The sequence below is a fragment of the Megalobrama amblycephala genome, linkage group LG8 (assembly GCF_018812025.1).
Source record: "Megalobrama amblycephala isolate DHTTF-2021 linkage group LG8, ASM1881202v1, whole genome shotgun sequence".
NCBI lineage: Eukaryota > Metazoa > Chordata > Actinopteri > Cypriniformes > Xenocyprididae > Megalobrama > Megalobrama amblycephala.
In genome coordinates, this window is record NC_063051.1 from 1,275,265 (window position 1) to 1,302,367 (window position 27,103).

Below are 27,103 nucleotides of genomic sequence, written 5' to 3' on the forward strand. Positions count from 1 at the left end.
TTGTTATCACAACATTTTTTCTTTTGTCAAATCAACTTAGATAATTAATCTGGTTCAGATAATAGAGTTTCTGTTGATTAAAGCAATTTGCCTTCATTGTATTAATTCAAATTTTGAACTCAAAATGAACTCAAAATTTTAAGGCAACCAGTTAACTTACATTTTTAAGTTAAACCAATCATTCTTTTTAACAGTGTAGTAGTACAATACTGACCTTAAGATCCTGGTTAGTTTGTTTGCACATTTGCATGTTTCATTATTAAAATGTTTTCTGATTAGATTTACACAGAATTTGATGCAAATATTAAAAATTATATCAGTGTTTTGTAGCAATTGTAAATACAGAAGCTTAGAATCATGGGAATATATAAAAAAAATAAAAATAAAACTCTCATGTGACATGTTGACCTATTTCAATAAATTTGCTTCCCGCTGTTATTTCTGTATGGCATTTCCTCTGTCATCATCAGATGGCACGAGCAATATAATAACGCATACCTCGAGGTCAGGGAAAGCCGACGTGTCTTTTTTTCTCTGTTTTTTTGTAGGAGACACTGTCGATTTACAGTTTTAATAAAAGCACCGTATTTCTTTCAAGCTCTTGTATTTATAGAGTGCTGAATTATGCCAGCAAACATTACCCCAGTGAGACTGGAGTTATAGGAACATCACCCACATCACACATGATGGATCTGTCCTCTGAAATATGGCCCGAGGGCCCGTCCGGATGCAGCTCCACAATGTGGATTAACTATCCGTCGGTGCGAGAGAAAAAGATCGAGAGTTGAGAGGCAGAGCCGAAGAGATGCGAGAGAGAAACATTTCATATTCCTCCATCAGTCAGCGGGTATTTCTGGCCCGCAACAAATCTTCAATCACAATAAAAGCTCGTCACAGGTCTTCAAAAAGACTCACCTCGGTGTCAAACGCGACCCCTGCTAGTCTGAACCTTTGACTCAAACCCAGCAGAAGAGAAAATCCTTCCCAGATTCAAATTCAGGTCAGGAAAATGTTAGCTTACAGTAAGATATGACATATGACTGCATAAGAAAAAAAGAAAGAACGAACCCTGTTTTTCAAAAAGCAACAATATGATATGTTATTATAATAATTCTTTTGGAAAACAATATTTTTTCTTATTGCAAATGTTACGTGCCATGCATATTGCATTGCATGTTTCAAAAATAAGATAATTTTTTGTGGAATGAATCTTCTTATTGCATTATTATGTATCACAGCACTGATAATCTAACGTGATATAACATATAATGCATGCATATATATCACATATAATATAATGCATGCAGATATCACATATAATGCATTCATATACTGTACATGGTAAAATGTCAACCATCTGAGATGGTATTGAACATTCAGTATATCATAAATCAAAAGTAATGTGATCTCAACATCTATGGATGTTATTCTACTTTACAGTCAAATACAGCAGCACATTTGTTATGATAACTATCTGTGCATGTATTTATTCACTCATCTATGCAGTTTGAGTCAACAATTAATATTTGTGAAAAAGCTTACGTTTAATCCTGTCACTAGATAAACAGCTTTTGCCATGCATGGCACTAGAGGCAAATATGATATGCATGATATGATATGAGTAATATAAAAAAAATCAGACTCAAAGTTCAAAATTAAGATTAAAATTCAAAATGGCATTGGTCCTTGTGCTACAGATATGATTCAGTGACTTGAGACAGTAAGAAACCTTCCAGACCACTATAGCAAACACACTGAAACATGATAAAAATTGTGATGTGCTGCGTCCAAAATCGTGTTGGTGCTACATTTGATTTTGAACTTTGCAACTGCATGTTCTATATAGTATGAATATGGGTAGTATGAATGAAATCTGGATGTACTACATCCGCCATGTTGTTACTGTCACATGACCTACCAGCATCAGTTGCTCCCGTGGCCTCATGGGATAGTAAAGTGTCCATTCAATGTGCACTTCAGAAGTAAGTCATCCAGGTACTTTCGCCTACTGTTTTTCGCATACTATGTATTCAGACATACTTCTCTTTTGGCGTACTGTTTTTTCCATACTATATAGTAGAGAAGTATTCGATTTTGAATGCAGCACTGGGGATTTTTTAAAGTGCAAACACCACTCACATTGATTTCAGAAAATGTAAAAATCTAGTTCTACTTATGCTTCTGCTTACTGTCAAAACGCAGTCGATCTGTTATGATGGGCATCTCCACATTGATAAATTCACACATCTGTGATGTTTGTGTCAATTAATGTACTGAGTTTCTAATGCTGTTACTGGAGAATGAACTTTTATCATAAAACTGGATAGAGCTCCATAAGTGAGCTCTTAGTTTTCGATTACATTTTAGAAAATGCAATTTTTATAATTTATTGAGAAATGTGTTAATATACAGTACATTTAGGTTACACTTTATTTTGACCCTTTATTTTACACTTTACTAACCCATTAATTTGCAACTACATGTTTACTAACTCTCATTAGAGTATTAGTAGACTGTTAGGGTTTGGGTTAGAATAAGTTAACATGTAGTTGCAAAGTTACTTGTAGTCAGTAGAATGTCTGTTGGTGGTGCATCAAAATAAAGTGTTAACAGATATTAAACAGACAGTCTACTAACACTCTAATGACTGCTAGTTGACATGAAGTTGCAAAGTTACTTATAAGTTATGTCTAAAGCAGACCATCGAAATAAAGTGTTCCCACATTTACTTTGCATGTCCAATATTTAAACATTTGCACCTGTAACATTCATAGACATTTGTAAAATATATTACCTACTTTCTATTTTAGTTTGCATGTTGAGGCATCAAATGTTTTTGAGAGGGTGAAATTTGTATTCTGTCCTTTGTTTTGATGTCCTGCCTCTTTATCCATATTCCTCGCATGCAAGCAGCCATGTCAGTCACAACTTGAAATATGAGAGTTCATCCTCCACACAGATTAAATATCATCAGCACATTCAAAACTCGCAAATCCCTCCTTCCATCTAGAGCAAAAGAGTGGCAGAAAGGACTCCTCCTTTCTGATTAAAGTGCATGTCGAAGTGTGTTTATGTTTCTACATTGGAGTCTCATTACAATGCATTCACTCGCTGGTCAAAATAACCTCTTCTAGCCCCTTAATCCTGCGTGTAGCTAATGAGAGCCATGCTGCCCTCTTATCACAGCGACAACAAGTCACCGAGATACCTATTTCCACTAATACACCAGCTCTCCAAATGATTGAAAAATTATAATCGCCAGTGCCTGGTGTTTGCTTCCTCAAGGTTCATTTCAGATGCTTGGTCAAGTGTAAAATGAAAGATAAGGGGAGAGAGAGAGGGATGCATAAGTGGTGGCAGTTCGTAAACAAGAAAGAAAATGACTATCCAAGTACACGCTTGCTGTCCACCCCATCATCAGTCCAACCTAAATTGGCAATGCAGGCTATATAGGGTGAGGAGGGGGGATATTTGAATTCAGTTAAATATAATGAGTGCATGTTCCTATTTGGATGGTTTTTGAAAATTTGACTGAATAAAACAGGATGGAGAATGTAATAGTAGTACATTGCACATTCTTTTATAGGATAGACTTACCAATAAAATGTATGTACTGTATTGTATATTTTTGATGGAAGTCCTACTTTTCCATTTTGACTTGAGGTATTGAAAACATCGACATTAATTTATACTCAGACTATCAGTTAAACATTTAGAGTTTGCAATCTTGGTTTAAAAACACACACAATCCTAAAGACCTTATTCAAGGTAGAGTCATATTTATTTTTTAACAAGAATGATGGATTCAATGGATTGTGCTGTTGTTTAACAACATCTCTCTAAAAAAAAAAAAAAAGGTAACACTTTAGAATAACTCACGCAATGAAGCATTAGTTAAGCATTAGTAAATAGTCAATTCATCATTTATAAAACATTAATAGACATTAGTAAGCCATTTATAAATACAGCTATAAATGCTTGGTTCTTGATTTATAAGCATATCTATAATGAGTTTAATAATTGTATTTTCATACTTTATTAATGGTCAATTTTATCATTTCTAAATTATGTATTACATTATTCAAAAACCAGTTATTTAGGAGTTGTCAGTTGTTCATAAGATCATTTAGGAAGTGTAAGTAAATGATTAATAAAATATTTAAATGTACATTTATGCATCTTATTATTTAGACATATAGTATTAGTTACCTGGTGTGTTAATAATTGCTTTATTAACATATTCCTAGTGTCAAAACTACCTCGGTACTAACTTTAAAACATTAGAGAACAGCAGTGCAGAAGATCACTGAACCTTTAAATCTCATTTATAAAAGCTTTAGAAAGCATAAATAGTCCTCACTTTAGATGAGCTCACAAAAATAGTTAACTGACTACTTCTAAATGTTTTATAATTACCTGAATTAATCATGAATTGCAGTAGGAATATGTGTTAATAAAACATTTACTAACACACTAAGTAACTATTACTGTGTGTCTAAATAATCAGATGTATAAATTAATGTTTTAATAGTTTATTAATCATTTACTTACACTTCCTAAATGAACTACTGACAACTCCTGAATAACTGGTTTGTAAATAATGTAATACTTAATTTAGAAATGATAAATTGATTATTAATAAAGTATGAAAATACAATTATTAAGCACATTATAGATATGCTTATAAATCAAGAATAAAGCAATTATAGCTGTATTTATAAACTACTTACTAATGTCTGTTAATGCTTTATAAGCGATGAATTAACTATTTACTAATGCTTAACTAATGCTTCATAGCGTGCAGTTATTATTAAGTGTTACCAAAAAAAATTCAGTAAAAACTCCATAAAATAGTGCAAGTTGTGAGAATTACATGCAATCTATCAGCTTTATACTGTGCATTTATTAATAAGCAATTGAATACGTTTATTGTTTAAATATTAATTAGACTTATTAATAAATGTTACTTTCCAACATGTTTTGGGTTCATTTTAAGCAAGCAATACAGTCATTTTTAAACAATAGTTGAGTTAAATAAAACTACCCAGGAGGTTGGGCAAACATTTAACCCAACCGCTGAGTTTGTCCATTTTCAACCCAACTAGGGGTGTTTTTAACCCAGAATTGTTTAGAGTGTTGTAAAGACTGAGTCTATCCCTCAGTCACAATGACTGAATAAAATTCAACATGACATCTACCCTGACTAAGGTCTCTTCCTAAATGATGATTCAGCTCACACTGGTGATTGAATCAAATCAGTGGCTGCATCTGAAATCGCATGTATATGTAACGGAGGCCAGCTAGTAGTTGCTGTGCGAGTAAACCTCACTCCTCTGATCTCAAGAGATGCTCTAGCGACTGATGCTAGAGGCTGCAGCCTTTAGCCTCCTTGTTAGAGCGTCCGACTCCCACGCTGGACCCGGGTTCGAGGCCCGCACAGAGCGGGGCGAGTAGGACCTGGGTCAGGGGTTACATATAGTAGGTGAAAGTATGTGACGTGACAAAAGTAGTATGTCCAAATTCACAGTACTTATAAAAGAGTAAGCAAAAAAAACCTACTACTCCTGCCAAGTCACCAAGTCACATGATAATGACAACATGGCAGATGTAATATGTACGGATTACATTTATACTATACGGAACATATTTTTTTTAGTGGTCGTGAAGTAATTATTTATTCAAAATAAGTACCTACTTGAGAGTATGTGATTTCAGACGCAGCTGCCGTGGCCCCAGATCATTACACCGGTAAGTGGCGACAAGTGACTCTCTTTATGAGTGAGTCATCGAATCATTCAGTGAAACGATTCATTCAAGAACAATTCTGTCAAGGAACAAGACCGATTCACAACCATTTTAATTTATATTTTTGATTTATATATTTCTATATTACGATTCCTATTTTTTTTTTAGCACATTTCATATATTGCACATTTTGTCAGAACCAGAACCAGTAAATTATATTATTTTCTTTAGTAGCACAATGTTGAAGTTTTGTAAAATAAACTGAAATAAACATTTTTCTTCAGAATCATGATCTCTGTTATAAAGCATCATAGTTCGGCTCATACTAAAAAGTATAAAATAACAAAGAGACCATTATTATTGTGAGAAAATTAGTTTTGCTCCTCTTTCCTTCATTCAGCACTATCTCATGGGAACCACATGTATCTTTCTTCCCTTGTTTTCATTTTCAATTAATTTACTGAATTTATTTTCATCTCAGGGTCTTATATAGTCCCCTAAAAAACATCTCCTGTGTGCAATGACTTTTGTGTGATGTTTGTAGAAGTGATTTATTCCAAGGTCTCTCTACTGGGTTGAACTCACTATCAGACCAACTGCGTTGGGTATTGAGGGGTTTTTTTTGTTTTGTTTTGTTTTTTTTTGTTGCAGTTTGTCCTTCACGTCTCTGTAATAGAATCAGCAATAATCCAAGACTAAACAATACCAGCGCTGTCAGTGAATGGAGCGTGAATACTAAGGATCTCAACATAACATTCACTGCACAGGGAAACAGATTGTAGGTCTTACAGTATTATCATGCTATCTCCAGCTCTTTGTTGTGTTTACAGATAGGCTGGATAAAAAAAAAAAAAAAAGTAAAATAAAATTAAAAAGCTTGACTATCTAAGACAAGCAGTTTGGAAAATAGATTGATGGGTTGCATATTTAATGCATGCATCTTTTACCTTTAGAAACTGCATACTTCAGGTCCTGCTCCATATAATGCAAGCAGGGTGAATTCATTGCACAAGATTAATATTCTGTGTGTCAGTGTGATCATACTATTTGCACAGTTTATGAACTTGAAAAATCCATCAAAACTGAAGCAGCAATTATCTCAGCAGTATGTCCTCGCTCTCGATAAACTAACTGCCCTCTGCCATGAACGGCGATCAATACGGTATTTATAAAGTGGGCATGCATCCTAATCGAAAGACTTATGGATAGTGCAGACTCAGAATCACACTGCAGTGCTGGTATGACCAACTGCGTTGCTAAACACAAGTGTTTCTTTTACTGTTCTCATACTTAAGTTATAGTGAATTCATTTTTGATGAAAGTGTTGCTTGCATCTGACGAATCCCTTACTGAAAAAAAATAAATAAATACACAAATCCTTCAGGACGGTTCGTTTGACAAACACTCACTGAATCAAAATACGAGTCATGTACTGAACAGCAAGATCCATTTTAGTGCATCGTATACTGTACGTTGTGTTTTTCAATACATTGCCAATTAATTTGCCACCAAGAAACCAAATTCCTGCTTTACCCATATATTATATATATATATATATATATATATATATATATATATATATATATATATATATATATATATATGTATATATATAAGAGAGCTCAGCACGAAATGAAAAAAACACAAGCTAATAAAAATACACCAGCAAAAAAAAACAAAAAAAACATCATCATTCATCAATACTCACAACGCAACCAAATACAGAAACTCTCTTCAAATAGTACAGACCACAATGGAAATATTTCAAGGGCACCCCAACCAATGACGAACCTGGCTGGGACATAAACTTTGTTTACAACAAAAACAGGATGATGTATGTGCGAGTATTTGTAGGGCTTTTCTGTATGTGGTTGCATTGTGAGTATTTGCAGCACATTTCTGTATTTGGTTGCACTTTGCATTGTAAGTATTCGCCGCACGTTTCTGTATTTGGTTGTATTGTGAGTATTTGCAGCACATTTCTGTATTTGGTTGTATTGTGAGTATTTGCAGCACATTTCTGTATTTGGTTGCACTTTGCATTGTAAGTATTTGCCGCACGTTTCTGTATTTGGTTGCATTGTGAGTATTTGCAGCACATTTCTGTATTTGGTTGCATTGTGAGTATTTGCAGCACGTTTCTGTATTTGGATGCATTGTGAGTATTTGCAGCACGTTTCTGTATTTGGTTGTATTGTGAGTATTTGCAGCACATTTCTGCATTTGGTTGCACTTTGCATTGTAAGTATTTGCAGCACGTTTCTGTATTTGGTTGCATTGTGAGTGTTGGCGGCACGTTTCTGTATTTGGTTGCATTGTGAGTATTTGCAGCACATTTCTGTATTTGGTTGCACTTTGCATTGTAAGTATTTGCTGCACGTTTCTGTATTTGGTTGCATTGTGAGTTTTTGCAGCACGTTTCTGTATTTCGGTGCATTTTGCGTTGTGAGTATTTGCGGCACATTTCTATATTTGGTTGCACTTTGCATTGTAAGTATTTGCTGTACGTTTCTGTATTTGGTTGCATTGTGAGTTTTTGCAGCACATTTCTGTATTTGGTTGCATTGTGAGTTTTTGCAGCACGTTTCTGTATTTGGTTGCATTGTGAGTTTTTGCAGCACGTTTCTGTATTTCGGTGCATTTTGTGTTGTGAGTATTTGCGGCACATTTCTGTATTTGGTTGCATTGTGAGTGTTTGCGGCACACATGTTGTCAAACTGATAAAGATGTTTTCTTAATTCACTGGTGTTGTGAACCTAATAGGCTGGGTGATATTTTACATTTTTAAAACTGAAGTGCACTAAAGTGATGTGTAATAGTGTCACTGCTGGTTACCTGCTGGTTGTGGCAGGGGTTAAATCAGAGTATATTTGATCTAATTACACTGTAGGACTACAAAACAGTGTGAAACTGGTTTTGAGGGGGTTGGCATAATTGGCTGTAGTTGCAAATTTGACTGTATATTGCATGGTGTAATGATTAGTACCATTGTGGATTTACAGCCCAAAAAGTGTAGTGCTGACTTGCTTGCAAAATATTGCTAAATGCAAAAAAAAAAAAAAAAAAAAAAAAAAAAAAATTAAAATAATGGTTCAATTTCAAGTCAGTTTGGTTCTATATGTCTATAATGCACTTTTATGAATCCAAGGGGAAACTGAAGTTGTATTGGCTCAAATTGACCAAAAACAAACATATGTCATGTGCCATGCTTACATAGACGTCCTTAGTGTTTGTAACTTGCGAGACCTTGACAACAAGCTTTTGGTCCAATTAATCAAATTATCATCACACCTATTTTTAACTCCAATGTAAATGTGGTTTTCTGAAAAAGCTCTAGCGCATCCGAGCAGCACTAATAGACAGGATACGAGAAAGTTGCCTTCGAGACACATTGGTGAACACCCTCTAATGACCATTATTTATTTCAGCTGTCTTCCCCTTCCGAGATACTAATCTTACTCCCATCCATTCGACATGGGGATGCCATTAGGAAAGAGAGAGGGGGTAATTACTATGTCTTGTTAATTGTGAATATAATGGCAATTAATAATGTGCCTGGATACAAGTAGGGACAAAAGCAGCTTTATTTAAAGGGGGCGGTTGACACAAAGCTGTGTAATTGTGCAGGTTCTTTTTAATTACCCTCTTTTATCAGCTTAAAGACTGTAATGAAATGTTTTGCTCATCACAGATGTGATATGTTAAATGAATATCTCAAGTGTGCAAGAAAGTATGTAAATATAGGAGTAGCTTAAAATGAGTAAATCTACAGTTCCTGGCAGAAAAATGCAGTTTTGCTACATACAGAATGGTACTTGAAACCACAAGGACATACCTGCAATAAAAATGACAAGAAACGCACATGAAAGGATTCGCCTAATATGAGTTTCGGCAAAGGCTAATGAGACATGGACTGAATTGTCATAATCACCCACGCTCAGAATTACTGTATTATGGTAGGTTATTGATTTCACATAGTGAATCCACTCTGCTCTGGTCAAATGTCAATGTTGACCATTCAACTAGCGGTTTCACTCCAATCAAAATTAATCTGTAGCATTTGTCTCTGTCCATGGGTTTACTTCCTATTTGTTAGTGATCCCGAGTTACAGTGAGAACCCTTTTGAACTTTCTCTCGAAAAGCATAAGTGTAATGATCTGTTTACCCACATCTAGGAGACCGCAAGCAAATCACTGCCTTTCTCATTTGTATATGACATTAATAAAACTAATGATGTAAAAACACTCATAATTAATTGTCACATATCTTTCCATTTCAAGCTCACTTATGCAGCAAAAATAATATATATGCATATAGTGCAATCAAGATGCCTGAGAACACACTAAAAATAGGTTTCATTTAAATACTTTTAAACCTTGAAATAAAAATAAAAATTTTTGGCGATATAAAAAATGAAAATAAAGAAAAGGTTATGGCATAAAATGAAAAAGAAATAATTCAGATTCCGCACTATTTATAGGTCGCCAATCGAGAAGAAATAAACTGAATTTTAATGCTGATAATGTAATCTGACAAATATTACATAATGTAAAACAGAAGCATAGAAACATATATATATATATATATATATATATATATATATATATATATATATATATATATATATATATATATATATATATATATATATATATATATATATATACAATGTAGATGTACAGTGAATCCATAGATCTTATAAACAGCAGTGTTCAGTCCAAATAAATGATGTCAGGGAGAGGCTGATGTGTTTATGGACTGAAATCTGGCCGCTGCAGCTGTCGAGATTTATCCCATAACTCTACGCTAAAGAATGTTATTGTGATCATTTTCATGAGTATGCTAAACTGCTTGACAGGAGAGAAAAAACTGCAGAACACCTGCTGTAAAACAGCAATAGCACTTTAAATGGGCATCCATGTAATAACCATCACTTTTCAGAGCTTGGCGTCTTCTGAGGAGAGTACTGACTCACAGGCATTAGCTGAAAATGGAGCTGATCTATTAGCCTGATGCGCTCCTCACAAGAGTCAAGCACCAGAGGACAAACCTGACACCATTTAAGTTGATAAATGAATGATGTTTCTTCTGTGCAATGTTGTGTTTGATGGATATTGGTTCGAGTATAGTAAAATATTTAACTGTAACTGGCTAACCTCTGATTCACCTGTCTAAGGTGAGGTGTAAGGTTGACATGAGCTGAAAATATACCACAGTGTCCTCAAATCAGATGTGTGTGTATATATATATATATATATATATATATATATATATATATATATATATATATATATATATATATATATATATATATATATATATATATATAGGTATGGATGTAAGTCTTAGGCCACCACCAGCTTTGTTCTTTTAGCAGTTTTAATGACCATCCATATTTATTTTTCAGTCTCTTTATTATGATAAAAAAATTAAATTGAGGAAATATGTACAAAAAAAAAAAAAAAAAAAGGAACAAAATGGTTTCTTTAAGCAAAAATCAGTATTTAGTTTGACCTCCTGGACTTCTTCCATTTTCTCAAAAAAAAAAACTTTCCTTGTCCTTCCAGTCCTTTTCCGTTCCATTTAGGTTTAAGAAAGCCGGTTCCTGCTATTGCTCAAGTGTATATATATATATATATATATATATATATACACAGGTGCTGGTCATATAATTAGAATATCATCAAAAAGTTGATTTATTTCACTAATTCCATTCAAAAAGTGAAACTTGTATATTGCATTCATTCATTGCACACAGACTGATATATTTCAAATGTTTATTTCTTTTAATTTTGATGATTATAACTGACAACTAAGGAAAATACCAAATTCAGTATCTCAGAAAATTAGAATATTGTGAAAAGGTTCAATATTGAAGACACCTGGTGCCACACTCTAATCAGCTAATTAACTCAAAACACCTGCAAAGGCCTTTAAATGGTCTCTCAGTCTAGTTCTGTAGGCTACACAATCATGGGGAAGACTGCTGACTTGACAGTTGTCCAAAAGACGACCATTGACACCTTGCACAAGGAGGGCAAGATGGAAAAGGTCATTGCAAAAGAGGCTGGCTGTTTACATAGCTCTGTGTCCAAGCACATTAAGAAAGAGGCGAAGGGAAGGAAAAGATGTGGTAGAAAAAAGTGTACAAGCAATAGGGATAACCGCACCCTGGAGAGGATTGTGAAACAAAACCCATTCAAAAGGGGGAGATTCACAAAGAGTGGACTGCAGCTGGAGTCAGTGCTTCAAGAACCACTACGCACAGACGTACGCAAGACATGGGTTTCAGCTGTCGCATTCCTTGTGTCAAGCCACTCTTGAACAACAGACCGCGTCAGAAGCGTCTCGCCTGGGCTAAAGACAAAAAGGACTGGACTGCTGATGGGTGGTCCAAAGTTATGTTCTCTGATGAAAGTAAATGTTGCATTTCCTTTGGAAATCAGGGTCCCAGAGTCTGGAGGAAGAGAGGAGAGGCACACAATCCACGTTGCTAGAGGTCCAGTGTAAAGTTTCCACAGTCAGTGATGGTTTGGGGTGCCATGTCAACTGCTGGTGTTGGTTCCACTGTGTTTTTTGAGGTCCAAGGTCAACACAGCCGTATTCCAGGAAGTTTTAGAGCACTTCATGCTTCCTGCTGCTGACCAACTTTATGGAGATGCAGATTTCATTTTCCAACAAGACTTGGCACCTGCACACAGTGCCAAAGCTACCAGTACCTGGTTTAAGGACCATGATATCCCTGTTCTTAATTGGCCAGCAAACTCGCCTGACCTTAACCCCATAGAAAATCTATAGGGTATTGTGAAGAGGAAGATGCGATATGCCAGACCCAACAATGCAGAAGAGCTGAAGGCCACTATCAGAGCAACCTGGGCTCTCATAACACCTGAGCAGTGCCACAGACTGATCGACTCCATGCCACGCCGCATTGCTGCAGTAATTCAGGCAAAAGGAGCCCCAACTAAGCATTGAGTGCTGTATATGCTCATACTTTTCGTGTTCATACTTTTCTTTGTATTGGTCTTAAGTAATATTCTAAATATATATATATATCAATCAAAAAATGTTGCCACAAATCTAACGAGGCCTTACGATGTTTGGGTAAACTGTTCTGAAGTTATAAGCAAAAAGGCCATTTTTCATATCTCCAGACCAGTAGGTGGTGCTGCGCCGAAATGCAGCATGACAGTTTGACAAATCGACTTGAATTCCACAACTTGTCAGCATGGTTTTCATGACGGAAACAGATGCAGAGAATCAGAGAAAAAATGTCTTTGTTTCTAGCTCTCTTACGGTTCAAAGGTTATTAGCATAAATGTGAGTGCAACTTTGGACAACTGGTGGCACTAGAGGGATTAAGTTAGAGACTCCAAATTTGCTATGGTGACAGTTCAGACTGTCCTCTATCTGTGTACCAAATTTCACCCAAGTGATTCTTTGGGCTGCCATAGACTTCCAAACTGGAAGAAGAATAAGAACACCAACAGATACAATAGGTGCCTATGCACCTTCAGTGCTTGTCCCCTAATGAATGAATACTGATCAGGTACTCATACACATCAGCGCCTGAGTTGAATCACTAAAATGAATTTGATTCCCAACATTACATTTGAGAGAGTGGACATTTAAGGAGCGTTTGATTATCAGCTGCAGTCCAGCATGACAGAAGACAGTGATGCAGCACTCTGCCTCTGTGTTAGCTGAAAAGCTACAGTATTTTGCCGAGCTACTGCCACACTACAGAAAAACACTTTCAAAGTAAACATGAAAGTGAAAATTCTATTATTATTTATTCACCCTCATGAAACTCCAAGCCTGTCAGACTTAACTGCTTTTGAGGACCACAAAAGGAGATGCAACTCTTGTACATACAGCAACAATTTATAGTGACCACAGCTGTCAAGCTGCAAACGGAGAGAAAAAACACCATAAAATGGTGCTAGAGCCTTCGATAACTCTTTAGACACTTTAGACACTGACAATTTCAAGTTGAATGTCAATTACATCAAATATCATTAATATATTTTTTTTCCTGATCAGCATCATCCATGCCAAACTGGACGTGATCCATCTAAAAGCACTGTTTGATTTGTAGCATTGCTACTTTCAGCTACTTTTCAGATCTCTAAATAGTTTTACATATTGCGGTTTGGATCTCATTGGAATACGTTCCTGTTTGACCTCTGGGATCTTAAATCGCTGCCAATTTCTCTGGGACTGAAACAAGGTCGTGTGATTATTTTAGTTTTGTGAAGAGGAAGACTGTACAGTATCAGATGTCCCTGGTGAAACTTTGCAAGCCTTCTGAGGTACCAACAGAAAGATAAATGATGCTGTCGCATTTTCTGGCCTGACGTATATGACCGAGTCTCCTCTCTGCCTCCTTCGCAATACTCGGTTGTTTATAAAAATACAATAGGCTTAAGAAAAGCACAGGTTATGGCGGCGCTGACAATATAAAAAATAACACTGACTGAGGCCTTGAATGTGAATGCAGCTCTCTTGTGCTCATGCATGCATCTTAATGCAAATGGAAATGTGAATACTTTTGAAACTCAAAACTCAGAAGATTTTAAACTGAAAATGTCTCAGTCAAAATGCAGCAGTCTGTAACTCTAAGCAAATCTAATTTATTTATTTTTAAAAAAAATATTTGTTTGCATGTTAAAACTCTTGCTTCTCTAGGATGTTGCAGTGCAAAGTGACATCCTCATTATTTTCAATCAAAGACAAGTGAGTGGGGAGGATGCTAACCTTGCCAGTGGCGACTCTGTTGTGTGTGTGTGTGCGTGTGTGTGTGTGTGTGTGTGTGTGCCGTTGGCATCAGCAGGCATGCTGAGACAGCTCGGCGTCAGTCAGCAGTGCATGTGGAGAGAGGTCGCGACCCTGCTCGGAGGAAGCCTTGCTTTGATCAATCTGTAAGTCGCACGATAATTTTGGCTTCCTCTATCCAGCAACAATTCAATTAACTTGATTGGGAAATGCAGTGGGAGAGACATCAGATCCTCTGGAAATAAATTCTTCTGTCAGTGAAAGGCATGAAGGGGAACATCATGCAGATTTCTGTATTCTTTATAACTGTGCTGAATGACTGAATTCAACGTGACAAATATTTAGTAGAGACTTTTATCCAGAGAGTCTTACACAAGACTGATTGCATGTGCAATCCCTGAGGAGCAACTCCAGGATAATGTGACCCGGTCAAGGGCATAGTGCTGATGTTAGAGAATTATTACTAAAGAAATACTCATATTTGTTTCATCCAGTGTCCAGATTGTGTCGGCTTACTCCTCGATTGGAAGGTGATCAGGGGTTCATCAATCAATTAGTCAATCAATTAGTCAATCAATCAATCAATCAATCATCTATCTATCTATCTATCTATCTATCTATCTATCTATCTATCTATCTATCTATCTATCTATCTATCTATCTATCTATCTATCTATCTATCTATCTATCTATCTATCTATCTATCTATCTATCTATCTATCTATCTACAAACCCGATTCCAAAAAAGTTGGGACACTGTACAAATTGTGAATAAAAAAGGAATGCAATAATTTACAAATCTCATAAACTTATATTTTATTCACAATAGAATATAGATAACATATCAAATGTTGAAAGTGAGACATTTTGAAATGTCATGCCAAATATTGGCTCATTTTGGATTTCATGAGAGCTACACATTCCAAAAAAGTTGGGACAGGTAGCAATAAGAGGCCGGAAAAGTTAAATGTACATATAAGTAACAGCTGGAGGACCAATTTGCAACTTATTAGGTCAATTGGCAACATGATTGGGTATAAAAAGAGCCTCTCAGAGTGGCAGTGTCTCTCAGAAGTCAAGATGGGCAGAGGATCACCAATTCCCCCAATGCTGTGGTGAAAAATAGTGGAGCAATATCAGAAAGGAGGTTCTCAGAGAAAAATTGCAAAGAGTTTGAAGTTATCATCATCTACAGTGCATAATATAATCCAAAGTTTGAGAGAATCTGGAACAATCTCTGTGCGTAAGGGTCAAGGCCGGAAAACCATACTGGATGCCCGTGATCTTCGGGCCCTTAGACGGCACTGCATCACATACAGGAATGCTGCTGTAATGGAAATCACAACATGGGCTCAGGAATACTTCCAGAAAACATTGTCGGTGAACACAATCCACCGTGCCATTCGCCGTTGCCGGCTAAAACTCTACAGGTCAAAAAAGAAGCCATATCTAAACATGATCCAGAAGCGCAGGCGTTTTCTCTGGGCCAAGGCTCATTTAAAATGGACTGTGGCAAAGTGGAAAACTGTTCTGTGGTCAGACGAATCAAAATTTGAAGTTCTTTTTGGAAAACTGGGACGCCATGTCATCCGGACTAAAGAGGACAAGGACAACCCAAGTTGTTATCAGCGCTCAGTTCAGAAGCCTGCATCTCTGATGGTATGGGGTTGCATGAGTGCGTGTGGCATGAGCAGCTTACACATCTGGAAAGGCACCATCAATGCTGAAAGGTATATCCAAGTTCTAGAACAACATATGCTCCCATCCAGACGTCGTCTCTTTCAGGGAAGACCTTGCATTTTCCAACATGACAATGCCAGACCACATACTGCATCAATTACAACATCATGGCTGCGTAGAAGAAGGATCCGGGTATTGAAATGGCCAGCCTGCAGTCCAGATCTTTCACCCATAGAAAACATTTGGCGCATCATAAAGAGGAAGATGCGACAAAGAAGACCGTTGAGCAACTAGAAGCCTGTATTAGACAAGAATGGGACAACATTCCTATTCCTAAACAAAAATATCTATCTATCTATCTATTCGAGTTTTGAATTTTATCATGCAAATAAATAATTTTTTTGAACACTTTTATCTAAATAATGCTTAAATAAAAATACACTTTCCATACACTTTATATACTGTATATCGTAATGTATATATTATCTGTCTGTCCGTCCGTCCATCTATTAAAATGACAGTACTTTATTTGTCATTAACTAAAACTGCATTTGCAATTGATTAAAATTGGTTCCACTTCAATCAGTGATTTTATTAACTTGACCTCAAACCAGAGGTGAACTTGACCTTTACTGTGGCAGATTCACTTCAACCTAATCAGGCACTAACTCACATTACCTACAAAAGTAAGTGCATGTACATAAATGATTATAACCAAACCTTTATGAGGATCCTGAGTATAGTTTGAGCCATTGACATCTCTTCTGAGAGCAGACGTGAGATTACAGGAGTCTTTTCCTCAGGAGAAACACCTGAGAAGCAGAAGACACTTTGCTTGCTCTCACATATTTCCACTGCCGTCTAGGAGAAACAATTGAGATGTTAAATTGATTTTTCTTTCTCATGGGCCTTGTAAATCAACCCAAAACCCTTTTGGCTTGCAGTTCTGTTCCTTTTCCAACTAAATATATTATATTTATAATTCTGAAGACTCATATTCTGACTCGGATGTTTTACTTTAATGAGAGTTTTGAAGAACCTTGCTAAATTTTTCAAGGAAAAATGTCTTCAAAAATGCATGTGGAAAATAAAACTGAAGACAAGTAACCACAGATTTGATTTACAGCAGAAAAAATTCATCAAGGACCCCATTCCTACTTCCATTTTTTTTTTTTCCCCTCTGTGTCCTTTTCATCTGTCTTTGTTCACCAACTCCCTGCTATTTCACCCAAAATGAAATTGATTTGCATAATGAAAGGGGATCAGATTTACTGTATGGGGGGAGGAAAGTGTCATAATAAAGGATGTTCTCAGAGGGAGGCTGATGGCGAGGAGCGTGACGAACTACGGGTGGAGAACAGAGGTGAACACGGGAAACAATAAAATGTAATTACTCCCCTCACCCTGTAATTCCTACTCGTCCAAATACCCAGCTTGCGGGAGCACGTTATTTCATTTCAGGAAGGCCACAAAGGCTCCTCCGAGGCGTCGATGAGTTTTACGACATGACAATTCTTTCAATCAGAATTGTTGGAATAGCGATATAACAATATAGCTGACTTTGCTAAGCCCGCCGATCTCTCCCTCTTGTGGAGGTACAACTAATTACTTTCTCATTATCATGCTAATATGGGGTCCTCAACACGGAATCACGTCTAATTATTCTGTTATTTGTTATATCTCTGTTAGAGGAATGTTAAAGCAGGGCTGAGATGTGTGTCATTAAGATGGAAATGACTTTCAGACACTGTACTGAGGATTGTGTCAAAGCTCTTTAACCAGTCTGCTTTGGTTGAGGCTTTTCAAAGGCTGAATATTATCTTGTACGGTTTGTCCCGGAGGACATTCGACTGTTGGTTCTTCACAGCAAAGGGTGAGGAATTTTAGAGTAGAAAAATCAATGGTGGATAAAAGCGTGCACAAGATCTAAAACTGGTCTTGGTGTTAAAGGTGAACCGCTTCAATGTTAAATAATACATTCAGCTATAAGTAAGCCATTCGTAGGTTGATTTCCTCGAAAAGTGTAATTGCTGACTCATGAAATGACTCTTTCACTGCACAAAATAATAATTAAATATAGAGATAACAAAGTTAATCAAATTATTCTTAAAACAAGCAAACAAACAAACAAAAATCTGCCAGTAGTGTCAATAAAATAAAAATTAATTCAAAGGGAAAACAAGATTATTTTCCTGACCCCACTGGCAGATTTTGTTCTTAAGCATAAATTATATTTTTTTGAATACTTTTTTTTTTCCCAGTAGAGACTTAATATTGCTTGTCAAGTAAATGTATGTTGATTTAAAAATGTTTAGATATTTGTATTGGAAAACAAGACAAAACTGCTGAGGAAAAAATATTCTCCTTTTTTCAGCATTAATGACATCATCCCCTGATATCATTTATTGCAGGATTTCCCAAACAAGTGTTCGTGAGTGGATGAAAAGCTAATAATTATTTAAATGATAAAAATGTAAAACAAATAGCTGTAAATAAGTAAAAACAATCAATATAAATTTTTTACTAAATATAATGAAATGTTTACCTGCATGTCATGTGACCATTAACAACTAACAGAAAACCAGGAACTTACAAATGTGTTGATAAATTATTGATATATTACCTTAAAATCATAGCCAGTATTTAAGGTTCGGATGACAAAAAAAAAAAAAAAAGGAAGTCAACAATTATCAGTAAGTATTATGAACTCTCTCTTTCTCTCTCACCGTTGTGAAAATAATCAAGTTATAATAATATAATATAATATAATATAATATAACATTCTATACGTCTGATCTTGACCAGAGAACATTTCTGAACATTCCATTTACACTTTTATAGAAATTCTTCCTATAATGCAATACAAACATATTCATTTGATCATGTGATATTGATTTATGCAGCATCAGCTGATGATCCCCTATAGGAACAGAAACCGCTGTGTGTTCCCCCCGTCCAGTCTTTGAGAGGACGCATCCTCTCAGATAATGAAAGAGAGGTTGTGATGGCTCTGCTCTTCAATAATGTATGAGGCTCTCGTCTTCGATGCTGTCACTCCTCTTGACAAATGCCAGGGGTGAAAAGGAAGTAAGTGTGAACAAAACACTTTGTCACACATACAGGCTCTCTGAGCCCTGTCCCTTTATACGGACAGATATAGATGCACATTCCTAATGCCACATCTCTATGAGCTAATAGTTGGCACATAAAAAGAGGCTGCGAGGGTTATAATTATAGTAAATAAATACTTGCTTAGATGCATAAAAATGTATAATGATTTGCCACAAATTTTTACCTCAATATGGCCATATATCACGTTGTCAATAAAAAATAGTTTCCAATCAGTGTTGTTATTGTTAGCTACAGCAAACTAAAACTATAAAATGTCTTTTTCAATTGCCATAAAGCTGAATAAAATAAAATATAAATTTTAGATGAGAAACTTAAACACCAAAAATTAGAAATGTTGCTTAAATAAATAATTATTATATAATTATCTCAATATGACCATACATAAAATAAAAAAATAAAAATAAACATATATTTTAAATCAGTGTTGTTATCGTCAACTAAAAAATAAAAAATAAAACAATTTAAAAATTATTTTGTTAATACAATAAATTATAAATATTTGATGAAAAACAAACTTAGAACACTGGAAACTGAAGTAAAATAAGTTGAAGTTGACGAACTAAAATTACTAAAGCTAAAACTGAAATAAAAATAAAATTAAAGCTAAATAGAAATATAATAAAGCTAATAAAAATGACAAAAGCACAACAAAATTACTAAAACAAACTTCTTCTTTTTTTTCTTTTTTTTACCTAATTCAACATATGCATGATGCATTGTAATATAAAGAGGTAATATACTGTAAAAACAATGCATTCTGGGTATTGTCATTTTCGAGAAATATATATATATATATATTAATCTTAGTTGAATTTCATATTACATTCAATTATTTTGATGAGTTAAAATAAAAATAAAAGTTAATTCAAAATATTAATAGGTACTATAAGAATATATGCATAATACTTAATACTGAAATGAAATTTACTCAGACTAAAGTGTATTGAGAGACTTCAGCATCACAGGCCTGGAATGTTCTCTCTGATTCTGCCTGCATCTCCTCATTTCCATGTGTGCACCCATCTCAATGCCACACTTAACCGTATCTCCATTGCATCCACTAAAGCAGAAAAAGCTATTATATACTGTTTATTTTAATTAAAAAAGGACAAGTGTAGACTCTGTTACCAGGCATTGGACATGGATACGGTCTCAGCAGTTGAGTGCAGATGAGCTGGATTAGGGGGAATTCACTTTGATTTAAGAACACATGAATTTTCCAGCGAGGAGGCAGCATTATCCCACTCCACTCACTCAGATATGGCTATTGTTCAAGAGGTGTCCGTCTTGAGTGACTGGAATTCCTGATTAAGATAAGCACTTCCTTCTGCTAAAGCAAAACATGCTCAACCTAACATGCTATACATTTACAGCAAATGTTACTATTTGCTCCTTTCAAACCACACAGAATGAGCATGTTCTTTTTGCATTTGCCTAATATCAGGGGTAAAATGCACCTTTTCCAGTATAAATGGCCAGGGTAAGTAGTCCACTCCAGCCTAGGGTTTCTATCCAGGTTTCTATCCATCATGTTCCGGCTTCTATCCATGTTCCTTCACTCATATAAGGTAATTACAGCTGACTAATTGGCTTAAACCAAGTATAAAGATTTTAAAGTTTCATCTTCCAAAAATGAGGGTTAGCTGACTGAAATGAGTGGTGTATTCCAATATTGGCAGCCCTTCACAGGCGATACACTATATATATATATATATATATATATATATATATATATATATATATGAGAAAGGTTGCAAATAGCTGAAATAATAATAATAATAAATATTATTTCAGCTATTTGCAACCTTTCTCATTTTTGTTTAGGGTTGAAGTACAAAAATAACTAAAACTTATTAAAAACTAGCAATAGTTTTATATAGACATTTAAAAAAAAAAAACGAAAAAAAAAAAAAAAAAGATATATATATATATATATGTATGTATGTATATCACAGTCTCACAGTAATTTGCACACTTTACACTTGCTGAATACTAAAAACACTGAGCTATACATCAGATGTAATGCTACAGCGCAGACCTCCAAGCTGTATCGATCTGGGTTGCTCTGATTTTTCACTGATGCACGACTGTGAACAAATGTACACGTGTCTCTGTTGGCGATGAAACATTTAGTTTTATGATTTTGCAGCGTCTGCACTTCCAGCCACAGATGTGCTTACATCCCTCCACCCACCGAGGTTTGGTGTGTAGGGAATTCCATTAATTCGACAATAAATCTTGAGGGCGTTCATTGTGGATGGGAACCTGAATTTCAGAGTGCTGGCTGGACACTTTCTGCTTCTGCCATCATCAAACTATGTCCATCGCCAACTGACTTATGGCATTCTCACAATTAAACTTCCGCTGCTGACCCGAGTCTGTGTGACGGCACAGTCTGCATAAAAATACAGCTCTCGGGAGGGATGGACAGGTCACTGAGGTAGTTTTGACATGTAAACATGTTGTTGGAACCAATTTTAAGGAATGGTGCATGCAAAAATTCAAAATTTGGATAGAGAAATTAAACCAAATGTAAAAACAGTTTAGTACAGGGGTCAGAAAAGAATATGCATAGCATACATCTCTCTCACTTACCCATCACTAACGCACCACTAGGTTCTTGGCCAATGGGCAGACAATGTGTGACGCTCCCAGCAGGCTTTGTATGAATTCCCTGTAGCAGTGAGGATATCACAGGGAAGGCCTTGATGCAAAACAAATCTCCAAGAGTCCAATCTGTCAGTAAACATTTAGAGAGCAGATTACATTGAGAGTGGGTCATTGTGGGTAAACTGGAAGAACAACAGGTGTGTGTACACAGAGGATCATAACAGCTTGTTTGTGTACGGGGTATTTAGATCACAATTAACACCGTGATTCACACCTGCGCACAACACAATGCATAAATATAAAGACATAATTTGGATCTGAAGTAATGCACATATAAATGCACTGGTGCATTTATCAATATAAATGTACTTTTGCAAACATTTTAAATTCAGAAGTTTGGGGTCAGTACAGCTGAAGCACAGAAGCACAGCTGTTTTCAACATTCATAATAATAATAATAATGTGCCTTGAGCATCAAATCAGTATATTAGAATGATTTCTGAAGGATCATGTGACGCTGAAGACTGGAGTAATGATGCTGAAAATTCACAGGAATAAATTACATTTTACATTATATTTACATAGAAAACAGCTATTTTAACTTATAATAATATTTCACAATATTACTGATTTTACTGTATTTTTGATCAAATAAATGCAGCCTTGACATAATGCCTCTTATCACCTGTCAGACCAACACGATCACATGAGAATGCGTATCAATAGTACGAGTTTGTAATCTCGTAGAATATATACGGCAAAATGAGTTTTGACGTGCTTATGGTACGCGGTTTTTCGCGTGCATATGATACGCACTTTATGGCGTGTATATGATACGCTCTTGGGTAGGATGGGGGTGGGGGAGTGGGGGTTTCGTACGTATAGTACGCCATAAAGTGCGTATCATATGCACGCGAAAAACTGCGTACCATAAGCACGGCAAAACTCATTTTGGCGTATATATTCTACGAGATTACAAACTCGTACTATTGATACGCATTTTCGTGTGATCGGGCTCGTCAGACAGACACTTTTCTCCATCCAATCAATTCCTAATGGATGAAATCAAATCCTGCACTACATCTACATGATTGAATATCTTCTTTGACCCAGAAATATGTCACATTACTGAAGTTAAATAGGTTGGGAACAGCATTTCATGATGACTTAACCCACTGATACATAACTGATGTGTTTTTGTAATGTGGCTCGTTCACAGACAGTGCTGCTTTATTGAGTTCCTTTCCTCTAGTCTACAGGAAAAGGGAAGCGTGTTTGCCGGCTCTTTTTGTTCTGTCTTCATAAAAGCCAGCTCCTCACGTCTGATGCTGTGGCAAACAGACACGTTTAGACCCAGAATCCTTTGGTAAAACCATCCCTTTCTGAATTCCAGGAATGAAGCGACTGACAGTTGGATTTTTATTTCTAGCGCTTTCCCTGGAACTCTCACATTGGCAAACATGATGAACTATGAAATAAGCCCAGCATGATGTAAATAATACACTTTACACACACGCAGCAGGGACGCAAATATGCACCAAATGCATTTTCATTGCAGATTACTACTTACAGCAGAGACTGTCGAACTTCCTCATCCATTCCGTTTGGAAAGGTTATCGCGCAATCTGACAGACTGAAAGATGGAATGAGAGTAATTCCTAAGGGAGAGAGATCCATTAGCATTCCCATTCATCGCAATGAGAGGCACATCACATTTTTAATTTAATTAACTTTTTTTATTAGTTTTAATAATTTTATTACATCAAGTTAAACTAAATGTTGCATTGGCATTTTATAATGAGTTTTCATTTGTTAACACTGGGATTTTTTTTTTTTTATGTTGTAGTTTTAGTAACATGGAACCACAGAAGTGACAGAACCAATCACCTGCACCATAAATGTCATGTGACTAATCACATCTGCAGAAAAAATTGCATTAGCTAATGACAGCAAGAACACACACATGCTCAATTTGAAATAACATACATAAATCAACTCTGCTCAGAGTACATATGCTCCATCTCTAAATAAAGTTAAAGTAACATTGAAGCAGAGTTAAAGTTAATGAGATAATTAAGCAATTAATAAAGCTGTGACTGAAGTCAGTTGCAGTTCTTATGTTTCTCTTTTCTTCAGTGATTCTGCTTGTTAGCAGCAGGTGTTCATCACTAATGCTCAATCATCACTTAATTAATTGCTTAATTATCTCATTAACTTTAACTCTGCTTTAGTGTTATTTTAACATTCTTTAGAGAGGGACCATATGTACTCTGAGCAGAGTTGATTTAACTGTGATTTTGCTGTGTATATCTACCATATACGGAAACTTGTTTATGCTACTAAATAAAAAAATAAAATAAAAGGTAATTGAGACTTTTTATCCCACAATTTTGACTTTTTTTCTCAGAATTGTAAGACATAAACTCACAATTGCATGTTATAAAGTCAGAATTGAGATATAGTCATGACTTTATTGCTTGCAATTCTGACTTTATAACTCACAATTCTGATTTTATTTCTTACAATTCTGACTTTATAACTCACAATTCTGACTTTATTTCATGCAATTCTGAGAAAAAAAGTCTGAATTGTGAGATATGAACTCACAATTGCACAAAAAAGGTCAGAATTGTGAGATAAACATTTGCAATTGCCTTTTTTATATTTATTTCATGGTGGAAACAAGCTTCCATAACCATATCTATACAGATATGCAAGTAAATAGTGAGATTAGTATGTTATATAATTCAGCCAGTGTCTCACGCCCTTCATTAGCCCTGAGCTGTGACGTCAAAGGCAGCAGACAGAAAAAATATGTTCATTTCACACTCTAAGAACCCCCAAAAATAATCTCTCACTGGTAAAACATTTACTGTAATATAATGAAATATTTAAGCAATATCAGAAGAGCGCTGACTATCAGGCCAACTGTCATTTGGCTGTAAGCATTGAACTTGTACTGAACCCGGAACATTCCTTTAACGTTCGTCCTACATTAAACTCAACCATATGACCGAACTGAAAACGCCATTATTGACAGTGAAACGTAGAGAGTTAATTGAAGTGCCACAAACTTCTGTGCCCTTATTAGTGTGCATGATGCCTGCGCTGTGATGTGATTCCTGCAGGCGTCTGGCTGTGGGTGTAAAGGGTGTAAATTGGCTGCTGTGTTCTTTCATCTAACTGCAAAGTGGATGTTGCCACAGTTAATTAGTGCTGGAAATGTCCAGAGCATTGTCATGAGAGCGTGGACCATCAGCACAGAGGCCGTTCACTGAATGCTGAAGAAACTTCAGTGCTTGAGGGTGAGTGAACTACTTCACCTTTTGAACCAACTAACAGCTTATCTACTGTACATTACTAAAGATGATTGGAGCATGATATTAAAGCAATAAGTCTGAAGTTTGCTGCTTCAATGAAACAGCGACAACATCATTATGATAACAGTCAATAATGCTAAATAAATGGGGATAGGTCAGGAAAAAAATGATCATTTACTCAACCTCATGTCATTCAAAACCTGTCTGACTCACTTTCTACCATGGAACACAAAAGGAGATGTTTAGCAGAATGTCCAATTTACTGTTTTCTGAACGTGAATGATGATTTGTAACACCAAACTTGAAAAATGCTGTTCTTGGTTTCCATCTTGGTTTCCACACCAATCTGAAGCAGCACAGCTGTTTTCAACATTGATAATAACTAGAAAATGTTTCTTGAGCAGCAAATCATCATATTAGAATGATTTCTGAAGGATCATGTGACACTGAAGACTGGAGTAATGATGCTGAAAATTCAGCTTTGATCACAGGAATAAATTGCATTTTACAATATATTCAAATAGAAAACAGTTATTTAAATTGTAAAAATATTTCAACATTTTTACTATATTTTTGTTCAAATAAATGCAGCCTTGGTGAGCAAAAAAAGACTCTAAAACATTAAAAAAAAATGATACTGATCTCAAACTTTTGAATGGTATATATCCAAACTTACCACGCCATTGTTTTGGAAACAGATTACAAGAAATATTATTAATTAAATTCAACAAAAAGAATTGAGTTAGAATTAATTCCTTAAATGTCAACCATTTAAAACAAGTAAAATTGAAGTCAAATTTAAACAAAAATATCTGAATAACTGACAGACGTCAAAGATGAATTAAGAACTCTTTATTTTTTATTTCTAACATTGAAGGAAAGAGAAACACGTGAATTAACAGAGATTTAGATGTTGATTTTATTGTTTGGTCGCCATTGTGGTGATCAGTGTTTCATTTAGTTGTTCAGTTTGACTCTTTGCTTTTTATGTCAGTTTGTGGTTTTTGTAATGGTGTTTGCTAATTTTACAGATTTTAAATGGCTGACTTTTAAGGAATTAATTAGATTAATTCAAACTCAATTCTTATATGTTGAATTTAATTACCGGTAATAATATTGCTTGTAATCTGTTGCCACAATTTTATTGAGTAGATAGAGCGTATTACTTTTTACAGTGTGTGTTTAACACAAGTCTGAAGGACATGAGGGTGAGGAAACAATCTATTCAACAATAATAATCACACTAAACAACTATCCTGCCAAATTATGTAGTTCATACAGTAGCTACGGATTTATATGCAACTTTAATATAAAAGTCTGTGAATATCATCTATCTTCAAACAATCAGATTTTAGACTTGAATCATAAGACCTATGAAATTACAGGTTACCCGTGAATCATTGATTGAAATGAGTGTGTAAATTTAGACCAGACATCTCATCACATTGAAGTCCAACAGTACTGAAGTCCAACGTTGTCCATGTCAACAGAGTCCTGCGTTCTTCCATCAGAGAGACGCAACAAATATGTAAGCTGATAATTGTTCGCAAACAAATCCTGATCGAGTAAACAAATGCTGAGAGTTTCTCTCATGAAGAATGAAAACACAGAACGGTGGTTTCTACTCCAGATCATATTGGTATTCTCGATCTGAAACACAGATAGCCGTGTTTGTTCCAGAGACAATCATTCCGGTTTGTTCTCACTGAGTGTTGTTCTACTTTGTCACGTTAACATCAATATTTGCAGATAGATTCGATTTGTGTCTCAATGCACAATCGATTATAGGAATCTGTCTGGTTGATTTTATCAGGGGGTTCAGTGATGTTAATCATCACAA

At 35.5% G+C, this 27,103-nt stretch overlaps 1 long non-coding RNA gene across 1 annotated transcript in view; it reads right to left on the bottom strand.

Moving 5' to 3' along the window:
• The window catches only part of LOC125273360, an 88,377-nt gene that overhangs the window by 60,191 nt on the left and 1,083 nt on the right, over positions 1 to 27,103 (bottom strand). The window contains exons 2-3 of the long non-coding RNA XR_007186059.1: positions 23,514 to 23,601; positions 21,929 to 22,069 (exon numbers count right to left, since the gene is read on the bottom strand). This is a non-coding gene — a long non-coding RNA (uncharacterized LOC125273360). The remainder of the gene's footprint in view (positions 1 to 21,928; positions 22,070 to 23,513; positions 23,602 to 27,103) is intronic.